This window comes from Lolium perenne, chromosome 7 (assembly GCF_019359855.2).
Source record: "Lolium perenne isolate Kyuss_39 chromosome 7, Kyuss_2.0, whole genome shotgun sequence".
Lineage (NCBI taxonomy): Eukaryota > Viridiplantae > Streptophyta > Magnoliopsida > Poales > Poaceae > Lolium > Lolium perenne.
The window spans coordinates 256,268,073-256,280,450 of record NC_067250.2 but is presented as its reverse complement, the minus strand read 5'-3'; the positions used below and the strand labels follow the sequence as shown (position 1 = coordinate 256,280,450).

Sequence of the window (12,378 nt, the reverse complement as noted above, 5' to 3'; positions counted from 1 at the left end):
CTTGCAGCTGATGTAATATTTAGTTAGTTTTTATAGTTCTTTCGCGCATTTTTTCTTTGGTGCTTGTGGTAAGTGAGGCTATCCGACAGAAATCAATGCTGCGTAAATATTCTCAGTATCTAAATCACGAATTCCCATCCCTTAAACGGCCCAATTAAGCGAAATCACATATGTGCCGGCCCGCAAAATCCTAAAGCGCCTATTATGCCGGCATATAAACAGCAACTAAACGGGCTGGCCCACTTACTTATTGGGCCAGCCCACTTGATTTACCGTGGACCCCACACTCTAATTGGGCCGGCCCATTTGCTTTAAGGTGGACCCCACCCACTACTGGGCCGGCCCACTAACTAGCTGGGCCAGCCCAATTGCTTTTGTGGTGGACCCCACATACTAAATGGGCCGGCCTTTTAAGTGGAAAGTGGGACCCACCTGTGTTTTTGGCCCGGCCCACTTGCTATATGGTGGACCCCACATACTAAATGGGCCGGCCCTTTAAGAGGAAAGTGGGACCCACCTGTGCTTTTGGCCCGGCCCACTATCTTGTTGGGCCGGCCCACTTGCTATATGGTGGACCCTATGTTCTAAATGGGCAGCCCTTTAACAGGAAAGTGGGACCCACCTGTGCTTTTGGCCAGGCCCACTATCTTGTTGGGCCGGCCCACTTGCTATATGGCGGACCCCACATACTAAATGGGCCAGCCCTTTAAGACGAAAGAGGGACCCACCTGTGTTTTTGGCCCGGCCCACTATCTTGTTGGGCCGGCCCACTTGCTATATGGTGGACCCCACATACTAAATGGGCCGGCCCTTTAACAGGAAAGTGGGACCCACCTGCGCTTTTGGCCCGGCCCACTGTCTTGTTGAGCCGGCCCACTTGCTACCCCACATACTAAATGGGCCGGCCCTTTAACAGGGAAGTGGGACCCACCTGTGTTTTGGCCCGGCCCACTTTCTTGTTGGGCCAGCCCATTTGATCTATTGTGGACCCCACGTACTAAATGGGCCGGCCCGATAGCAGGAAAGTGGGACCCACATGCTAATTGGGCCGGCCCAATAACTTCTTGGGCCGGCCCAGTTGTTTTAAGGTGGACCCCACTAGGTAAATGGGCTGGCCCGATAACAGGAAAGTGGGTCCCACATGTCTTGTGGGCCGGCCCTTTTGCCTGTTGACCGGTCAAACGAGTGCATTCGGCCCGGCCCACATGCTTAGTGGGCCGGCCCGTTAATGTTTTGACCAGTCAACCTTAGAGGTTAGGCCCGGCCCACGTAACTAATGGACCAGCCCAGCTATATAGTTGACCGGTCAAACTAAGTCAGCTGGCCCAGCGGCAAACTTAATGGGCCGGCCCGCTTAAGACGTGGCAGGCCTCGTGTGGGCCTACCATCTACCACGGGGTTTCAGCGGTTAACGCCGTTAACTGCCAGTTAACGGCGTCTGCCACGTGGCAGTTTGCATGACATCAGCAGTCAACGGGCTCCCGGAAACACTTCAGCAACGGTCCGATTTTCCGTGGCGGAAGGGCACCCAAGCGCGACGGACCGAAAAATACGTGGTAGGACTTTGCCTGACGCAGTTTCGACAACAGAACCCATATCGTCGGGTTAGGCCCATAGGCGACGAAAAACACCCCTTAGCGGACGATTTTTAGACGTTGCCTATCAGAACTTTTCTTGTAGTGAAGCTAGCCTACAGATGGCCCCCTTTGAAGCCTTGTACGGAAGGAAGTGCCGTACCCCCCTGAACTGGTCAGAAGTCGGAGAAAGCCAAGTTTTTGGCCCAGATGTTCTTCGTGAAGCCGAAGAGAAAGTACACAAGATTCGCGAGTACCTCAAGACTGCGCACTCCAGACAGAAGAGCTATGCTGACAAGAGACGTCGGGAGATGACCTTCGAGATCGGAGACTTCGTCTATCTCAAGGTATCCCCCTTGAAAGGAATGCAAAGATTCCAGCTGAAAGGAAAGCTCGCACCCCGGTATGTCGGACCTTTCAAAGTTCTGAGCCGCCGAGGAGAAGTATCTTATCAACTGGAGTTGCCTGAAGAAATGTCGGCTGCGCACGACATGTTTCATATCTCACTCCTCCGGAAGTGCCTTGAAGTCCCCGAGAAGACCGAAGTGTTCAAGAACATCGATCACCAATCGGTGGATATCAACCAGGACCTGACTTACCGCGAAGTGCCGATTCGCATCCTGGAGGAAGCTTACCGAACCACCCGCACCCGAAGCATCATGTTTCTGAAGATACAGTGGAGCAATCATACCGAGGATGAAGCCACATGGGAACGCGAAGACTTCATGAAGAAGGAGTACCCAGATCTCTTTAGTACCTAACTTTCTTTTTGATCTCAGGACGAGATCTTTTGTAAGGGGGAAGGGTTTGTAACATCCCAAATTTCAATAAAAGAAAGTTAGAAGAATTCCAGAGAGCAAAATTTCAAACCAACAAAAACTTTTCAAATTGCATATAGTGCCATGCATACGACTTGTGCATCTGATTGATATGCCATGATGATTTTTATTAGGTGTATATGATAAACCCTAGAACCCTAATGTGATCATGAGAAGATCACCAACCAAATAAAATCAAAAAGAGGAAGAAAATCAAATAAAAGCAAAACCCTAAAAACCCTCACATATGCTCTATGGCTTTTTTATAAATTTTGACCCTAGACCAATTTGGTCTTCACCATTAGTTGAATAATGTTACTAAACACTTATTACAACTTTTGGAATCAAAGCATCACAATTCAAATTAATTTCAAAAACAAATCTTGCTCACATATGATAATGGTCAACACTGCCAATTATAGTCTGATCACTACTTTGAGCCATTGCCATTCAATTTTCTCAAACCAAACCTTGCTAACTCTTTGCACCACATCAAAGTCAACATCAAGGTGAACACTTTTTGTAAAGATCACCATGCCAAATTCTTTCTTGATCAAGAGCTATGCTCAACCAAAGTTGCAACATTTTAACATATTCAACAATCTCCCACTTAGCCAAATTTGCAAATCTTTGAATTCAACAATTCCACCACCACCTCTGGTCATTTCTAACTCATTTAAATACTTACAACTCAACACTTGCAACAATTTGAATTAAATCAAATTTGGACAAATTTTGCAAATAGCATCTATGGCACTATTTGACACTATTTGCTATAGTGATCTACACATCTAATCTACATCAAACCTAGCCCATTTGGTCCCCTGGTTCCCTCTAACCATAAATGACACATAGTGAAGCTAAGGAGGAGGGGATAGCTCACATGTGCATGGCATGCCGGCCATGGCGCCACCATGCCGCACCACCTCCTCTCTCCTTCATCGCCACCCCTGCCCACCTTGCCAAACAACGCCACCGCATCCTACTGAGCATGCTAGGGCAAGCCACGGTCGAGGAGGAGCTCGCCACTGGCCGGAACGCACGCGCCCAGCACGGCGACGCCATGCCGATGACGTCGCGCGTGTGCACGCTCGCAGACATCACTGGCCACGCGCCGCGCCATCACCTCGAGCACGCCCTGGACCACTTCTCAGCACGTTGAGCTTCACCACGCCACCGCGACGCCGCCAGACACGCTCGGAACCAAGACCCGCGACCGCCAGCGCCGGAGACGACGACAAGCTTCCGTGAACATCGCGGCAGACATGGAAGCAACGCGACCCATCCAGCCACCACCCGACCATGCTGTCGCCACCATTCGCTTCGCTAGACAAGGAGAACGTTGCCACACCCTCGCCTAGCTCGACCACTCGCCGGAAACGCCGCGCCATGGTCGACCACCTCACTGCCCCGCCACCCTCACTCGATTCTATAAATAGGGAGTTCCCTGGAAGCAACGGAGCACACCACCTCACTCCCCACTCTTCACTGCCTCTCCTCAACCACTTAGCTCACTCAATCGTCGCCGGAGCCAGCTCAATCGGGAGATCACCGCCGCGGAAGCTCTGCAGCAATCGTCGGCGATCCCGACCACCTCAGGCGACGCCACTGCTACCAGGAGGCTCGCCGTCATCCACAACTTCACCGAGCACACTGCCCACCCTAGCTGGAGCCACGGTGAGCTCTCCGACCCCCTACCCTTGCCGCGCAAGTGAGCTTCTCTCGCCGGCGACGACGATGACCCAGAGCCGTTAGATCGCCATCTAATCCAACGCTCCACACTCCCCGTACCGATTGGGTGTTTAAACGCCGCTGACAGGTGGAGCCCCCTGTCAGGCAGCCCACGCGGGCACAGACGCGTGGTGGGCTGGCCTTGGGCCGTTTTAAACCATTTCGGCCCGTTAGCTTTTCCCGCCGGCCTGTTTAATTCAAAATCTATTTAAACAATTCCAAACAATTTCAATACTGCCCAAACTTTGAAATTCAATAGATTCAAACTGGCTCAACCAAATTTAATGAACTTTATATTGTTGGAAAGCTAAGGAAATTATCTACACAATGCCACTGGTCCCATGCCAAGATTTGTTGTAGAATTAATTTGATAAAAAGAAGAAGGAAGGGACTTTTTCATATTCAAATAATTATTAAAAACCAACCAAAAAAGATATTAAGTTGTTTCCAACTCTAATAGCTCACATTTGACTTACACTAATTGATTATGCAATAAAATGGTGTGGTCACTTTGCATGATCATGCCCTAGTTTAATTAATGGACAATATGGCTAGTTTATGTAGTTGATATTGTCCAAAACTATTAAGTAAATGATATGAAGTCTTATACTTCATTTAAATCTTGTCTCACATGAATTCATGGGATGTTTGGACCCCTGGCCCAAACTCTCTGATATGAATTACTTAGAGATTTAAATCCTATGTAGTATTATTAAATGCTATGAGGTGGTCTACCTCATTTAAATCATTTTCTCAAATGATGATGATGAACATTTGACTTAGGTCAACATAAGTTCATATATGATTGTTTGAGAAATTAAACCTTAAGAAGATTTCAATGAGAGGAAATTATTTCTCAAGAACCCTATGGAAACTATCATTTACATATTAAATAAAAAGAAGTAAAATCTCCTCAAGCAACACAACCCATGCACCCTAAATAGAGTATTTGTGTGCATAGAATAGTTTGTGTGATTATATGTGATGTATGGAATAGCCATTGAATTAGTGAGTAATTATACTCGTATTCAAATTTAGACGCTAGCACCGGAGAGTACACCGAAGAAGAAGGTTGCTACCAAGAGGAGGAGGAGGAGAATTTTGAGAACTATCAAGGCAAGCTAATATTCTTGCAAAGTGCAAAGCCCCTTGGGGCAAGGCACCATGAATCTTACCTTTTCTTACATAAGCCTATCCCAAGTTTATACATTAGAAGTTTTTACTTGTTTTCTCAATAAGTTGCTTTTATAGTTAACCTTGGTCAAAGTAACGAAGTCTACTAGAGTTAGTCTCCATCAAGCAAAGCAAGATAGCACCCCCTCATGAATTAGAGCTAGTGCTAATGAAATAAAACTTGACTACTCTAGATGGGAACAATGTGACTTGAAATGAATTTGAAACCTTGGAATGATGAAGCATTCCAGTGAATGATTTTTGAAGGTGAATATGACCAAGAGAAGATAGTGATAATTTGATAAACATGATGTTGGTTTGAATGCGATACCTTTCCAATTATTAAGTACCCCCACAATACCTGATTATGGGTAGGGCTTAACTGGAAGTTTATGCATCTTAGTATGGGTTCCCTCTGAACACACGTCATAGGGGTTATGCTTGAGGCTGCCTCCGTTGTTGAGAAAGGATGTGAAATTGAGGTGAATTGTACGGCCAAGCCCTGTGCAGTTCCCAGGTTGACAGTTGGTCTTCACTGGGAGGCCAAGCTCATGGGGAGAGGTGCTCATACTAGGATTTGTAAGTGAAAGGTTATGGTTGATGATCCGCGTACTGTGTTACGATGATTCGGGGTAATCCCGACGGATGAAATCAAATGTTGTGGCACAAGTGTGCAACCTCTCCAGAGTGTAAACCTATTCGAATAGCCGCGTCCACGGTTACGGACGGTTGGAAAGGCCATACAGTGTCCGATGTCATATTTTAGAGAAATGATGTTGAAAGAAGATGGTGAAACGAATTGTGGTGAATTGAATTGAAATCACCACTTGAATGGTGGGAATGACACTAATGTTCCCACTTGAGTTAGTTAGGATTTGAATAAGCTTTTCTCATATACTTGTGAACTAAAACTGGCTTTATGCAAATAAACTAGAGGTTAGCAGACCTTACTAGAATGTCTAGCACTTACATTAGTATTTGTTTGCGAGTACTTAAAGTACTCACGGCTTTGTCCCTGTCTATTCAAATGGCCAGAGTATGAAGATGAACACGGAGATGACCAGCAGGACACCTACGACAACTAGGAGTCTTTCGACGTCAAGCGTTGGCCTGTGGACTTGAGAGTCCTTGTATCTTACGCTTCCGCTATGAACTTGTGTTTGTTTGTTGATCAATAGATCAACTATTCGTGTAATATGGATGATGTGATTCCAATTGTAAGACATTATGGTTTGTAATGAATGATGACTGTGATACTTAACTATTATGCCTCGCAACAACAATATTCCTGGGATTGCGATGTATGACATAATAGGCATTCGGACTTAAAAATCCGGGTGTTGACACTTCTGGAGATAGCCACAGGGAAGCTTGGAACAGAGCAAGATCAAGGTTGCAAAACATACCTGAAGGAGAAAGAGAGCACTTGGTTCAAAACCTCAACATGTCTTTTATGTCGATAGACACGAGAGGGAACATCATCCCCAAGACACCAGAAGCTGGGTATATGGCGACACAGGCCTTTATCCTTGCATCCAGGCCACCTCCAGGAGATCCAAGGGAGGCACTGTACAACATGGCAATGGCAGGAGTCGGAGCCATGGGAACGGCGTTTGCATCAACACCTCCCGAATGAACAGCAAGGCAAAATAGTCCACGACCTGCGGCAGCAGCAGCAGCAGCTCCTGAAGGAACAAGTGGAGCAAGAGACACAGCAGCACAAGCAAGGGTGGACAGAGCACGACAAAGTAGAAGGGAACATCGGCATTCCCCAGAACTAAACGACGAGGATATGTGCGGTTTGCCATGCTTCACAAGGAGAGTCCGAAAAACTCGAGTCCCTTCGGGATTTAAGTTGCCTGATAATTTCAAGAAGTTCGACGGCCTGCAAGATCCAGAGGATTGGTTAGTTGATTACCTCGAGACGGTGAAGCTCACAGGAGGGACCAGAGCAACAGCTATGCAAAGTATCCAGGTGCATTTGAGTGGAGCCGTGCGATCTTGGATAAAGAAACTTCCTCCAGGATCTATCGACAGCTGGGATAGCTTCGAGAACGTATTCGTCAAGAATTTCCGGTCCACCTGCAAAAAACCTGCATCGCTAGAGGAATTGAGGGCGTGTCGACAAAAGCCAGACGAACCAATGAGAAAATACATCCAAAGGTGGAATATCATTAAAAACTCGGCAGAGAATATATCTGACGAGTGAGCAATAGATGCGTTTGTCGCAGGAATCAGGCGAGGAGATTTTGTCGAGGATTTGGGGAGGACCAATCCAAAGACAGTATCCGCATTAATGGAGATAGCAAACAGATGGGCAGATGGAGAAGATGCTGTTCACAACAAATGGCATAGGTCACCAGAGGAGGATCGCGGCCGAAATTATCAAAGTAGGAGACGATTTCCTCGGCAGTACTCGAGTTATGATGCTCCTGGGCAAATTTCGGCTGGCTTCCGAGCAAGCGCCGGAGGAAACAATAGAGATGATTACCAGAGGAGCAACAAGCAGCGAGGCGACAATAGAGATGATTCTCGAAACAACAGGCAAAATACCGGGTCGAGGTTTTAGAGGCCTTTCGTGTCTCCCGAGGAGATGATGAACGGGCCATGTCAGATGCATTTTTATCTCGACAATAACGGAAAAAGACAGTCAGGACACTTGCAGAAGGATTGCCGAAATTTCCAAGCTATGTTAAGGTGGGCAGGGGCATGCCAATGCCCAGGCAGCACACAGAAATCCTCAAGGACCCAGGAGTGAGATTCACTTGCCACCTCCTCCCGCAATCACGGACGAAAATCGACACTAGCTTAGAATAGCGGCAGCACCTGCACCATCGCCTTATGTTGATCCCAACTCTAACGGAGCGGTCTCGATGATTCAGAAAGGCAGGCCATCCAATAGAGCTCAGAAAGTAATCTCGCGATAGGTGTTCATGGCAGAAAAGATGCCTCCACCAACAGTCGAGTATCTTAACTAGTCAGGGCAAGATATTGGCTTCACAATAGCGGATCATCCACAGCAAGTTCCTCGACCAGGGCAATCAGCACTTATCTTACCAGCAGTAATTGCAGGATTCGACGTATCTCGAGTGTTCATAGATGGCGGCAGCAGTTTAAACCTTATGTATGCAGATACACTAAGGAAGATGAATATATCCCTAGCAAACCTAAAACCAACCGACACGCGATTCCACGGTATTACACCGGAGAAGCCAAGTTATCCGATGGGGAAGATTAATCTCGACGTTCAGTTTGGGACCCAAGAAAACTACAGAATAGAGAGGCTGGAGTTCGAAGTCGTGGATTTCAAATCACAATACCACGCTTTGTTGGGACGTCCAGCATATGCTAGGTTTATGGCGGTACCACATTACACGTACCTGTTGTGGAGGATGCCTGGACCTAAGGGACAAATCACAGTCAAAGGAAGCTTTGCGCTAGCCGATAAGTGCGACAAGGATTTTCATCGACTGTCAGAAACTTTCGGGATGCAAGCAGAATACATGGCGTCAAGGCTCACAGCTGATTATGATGTGTTGCAAGATGTAGGAAGGCCAAACAAAGAATCGACTTTTAACACCGAGAAAAATTCTAAGGAGGTGCAGATTCACCCGACAGACCCAAAAAAGACGACGTCCATTGCGACAGACATGGACCTCGCATAGGAAAGCGCGCTCGTCAAGTTCCTCCGTGAGCGCTGGAACATCTTCGCATGGTGTCCAGCTGACATGCCAGGAGTACCCAGGGAACTTGCCGAGCACCACCTAAACTTGGATCCATTAGCGAGACCAATAAAACAACCTTTGCGGCGTTTTTTGGAGCTAAACCGCAAAGCTATGCTGTCAGAAATTGATCGACTAAGGGAAGCTGGTTTTATCAAGGAGCTGCATACAGAGGCCACATGGGTAGCAAATCCAGTGTTGGTTTCGAAGAAAAATACTAAAGTCCTTCGCATGTGCGTCGATTTTACGTGTCTCAATAAACATTGTCCAAAGGATCACTTTCCCCTCCCGAGGATCAATCAAATTATCGACTCCACGGCAGGATGTGAACGTCTTTCCTTCCTGGATGCATATTCTGGTTACAACCAGATCAGACTGAAAGAAGAAGATGAGGTCAAAACAGCGTTCATCACACCCTATGGTGTGTTTTGCTACAGAATAATGCCTTTTGGTCTGAAAAACGCGGGAGCAACATACCAGAGGATGATGCAGAAGTGCTTGGCGACACAAATTGGGAAAAACGTACAAGTGTACATCGACGATGTCGTCATAACATCAAAGAAGGGGACAACATTAATCGAGGATCTGAAGGAAACCTTCGACAACCTCGACAAATTTTGCCTCAAATTGAACCCGACGAAGTGTTCCTTTGGCGTCCCCGCAGGAGAACTTCTTGGGTTTCTAGTCTCAGCAAGAGGGATTGAAGCAAATCCCGAAAAAATCCAAGCTATCGTAACAATGAGGAAGCCAACAAAGTTGAAGGAAATACAACAGCTAACTGGGCGAGTTGCAGCTTTAAGCAGATTCGTTGCCAGGCTAGGAGAAAAAGCGTTACCGTTCTATGCTTTAATCAAGCAAGGAGAGAAATTCCAGTGGAATGAAGAGGCAGATCGAGCCTTCGAGGATTTAAAGCGCACAATTTCGACACCACCAATCTTGGTGGCGCCGAAAGAGAAGGAACCTCTCCTGCTATACATCGCAGCCACACCTCAGGTGGTTAGCACGGCGCTAGTCGTTGAAAGAGAGGAAGAAGGAAAACTCCATGGAGTGCAAAGGCCGGTATATTTCATCAGTGAAGTTTTATCGCCTTCAAAACAGCGGTACCCGCAGTACCAGAAGTTAGCATATGGAGTGATCACAACAGCAAGAAAATCGCGCCATTATATTTCGGCACACCCGATAATAGTGGTCAATGAAGCACCTCTATCAAACATACTGAACAACCCAGAAGCTACAGGGCGTGTCTCCCTTTGGGGAATAGAACTTTCCCCTCGGGACATCACGTATGAAAAAAGAAAGGCAATCAAGTCGCAAATTCTGCCAGATTTCATTGCAGAGTGGATGGAGTTGCAAAACACAGGACCCCAGATTTGTCAAGAACTTGGACCATGAATTTCGATGGATCCAAGAGAGTATAAGGAGCTTCAAGAATGACAGTCTGTCCCTCCTCATGCCCACTGTACTGACACTGCCATCAAAATGGACAGTTTTTCCACTCCTAGTGCATGCAATCTATACTGTCAATCATTCCTAGGAACCCTCTAGACTCGTTGATGGACATGAGCCGCCTAGTATCCTCAACATTTGGCTCCCTACAGTAATAATGTCCGAACACGGCAATCACGGCTCGGCAAAACCTGTACATGGCCTCAAGGCAGGTGCTATCACCCATTCGAAGATACTCATCGAGTATATCAGCAACCATTCCATATGAGAGCATGCGAATAGTCGCGGAGCATTTTTGGTAGGAGGTGAAGCCTAGCGCACATGTTGCATCGGGCCTGCATTGGAAGTAGGGGTCGTAGTTTATGACACCCCGGAGAATGACCAAGAACAGCTCCCTTGACATCTTGTGCCAGCGCCGGAACATTTTTCCTTGAGCACCGGATCGGTGAGGTGGAAGTAGTCCTTGTGGAGCCGGAGCTTCCCTTCCACTCTATTGCACAACATGTTTTTTGAGCGGCCCTTGACAGAGCCCCGGTGCACCGGCCCCTCATTTGAAATGAACTCGTGGATCATGGAGGCCGCAGTAGTTGCCAATGTTTGCGTCGACTGATCGAACTCCTCGTCGGAATAGGAGTCAACGACCTCTGCGCGGAACTTCTGCAGCATATGCCACATGTCCATCTACGTGGCTACAAACTTTGGATCAATGACCGCGCAAAATAGCGCCGAAAACAGGGGAAGAAACCTACCGGCGCAATTGACCGAACAGGTCGTGGGCGGCGCGGAAGGGTGGCGCAACTGGCAACATTTGGGCCCAAAACAGCCGGCAGGTACACGCCGGAGCCAACCCCGAGTACGATCCTGCTCCCCCACGCGGCGACAACGGAGCCGACGGCGAGTACTGCCGCGCTGCGGCGTGACGGCGGCGGGTGGGGTTGGGGTGGTGGCGTCGCACTAGGGCAGCAAATAAGGGGAAAAAGAAGCAAATCGAAGCGGTCGATTTCGCTGTTCCTGACTTACGAGACCGGGTAAGACAAGGAGGACGCTCGGCGCGACCGCGGAGCGTCTGCGGAGACGCAAACTTAGCGTATATTTGGGCCAAGTTTGCTCGCCGCGGACGGTTCGATCACTTTGCGTCGCCTCACTGGAGCAGGACCCAGACGCATTTCCGGTCACGGCGGATGCAAACGGTCGCTCCGTCGCGCCCTTGAGATGCCCTAAGGAAATGAAGGCGAGGGAACGGGATCAAGTTGACTGAAAGCTTCCTGAGGTCAGAGTTTAGCTTTGGAAGCGCAGGCAGCAAGTGACACCAATCATTGTTGCGGAAATAAGATGGTTCAGATCACCAACTACAAAAAGAATAAGAACAAACTAAGCGAGCAGAGTGCATGTAGAAATGGAAAAAAAATGAAAATCATAGCCAGAAGAATGCCATATTCATTTCATTATTTAAAATTACTAGAAAAAACTGGAACTGGTATGGAATGAAAATAATATAAAATGCATTGTGTCACAACGACTATCCACTGATTGAAATATGAAACAGAATACACGAACCATGTCATGATAGAGATACTGTAGATTAGATTCATGGAATTTTATGTAGATATCACTGCATACCACTATCTTGTATTAGTAATTACTGGGACAAGAGTATTGTAACCAAGCACAGTAGACCAATCATAGTATGTTCAGACATGTGGGTGTAGCTAGCTTTAGGGTGCATAATCAGGTGTACTAGAGAGCATCATTGTCAAGCACCATGCATGCATTCATCAACATTCTCCACAAGCTGATGGACAGAGAGGGTAGGCATCTCCAACGCGGCGAAATTGGACGTGTTGGCCCGTCTGAATGGGGCCGTTTGGGTGGGCGCTGATACGCGGAGAGGCGGACCTGGCCGTCGGCCCGTTT

At 47.6% G+C, this 12,378-nt stretch overlaps 1 pseudogene; it reads right to left on the bottom strand.

Moving 5' to 3' along the window:
* The window catches only part of LOC139833918 (tubulin beta chain-like), a 163,272-nt pseudogene that overhangs the window by 111,252 nt on the left and 39,642 nt on the right, over positions 1-12,378 (bottom strand).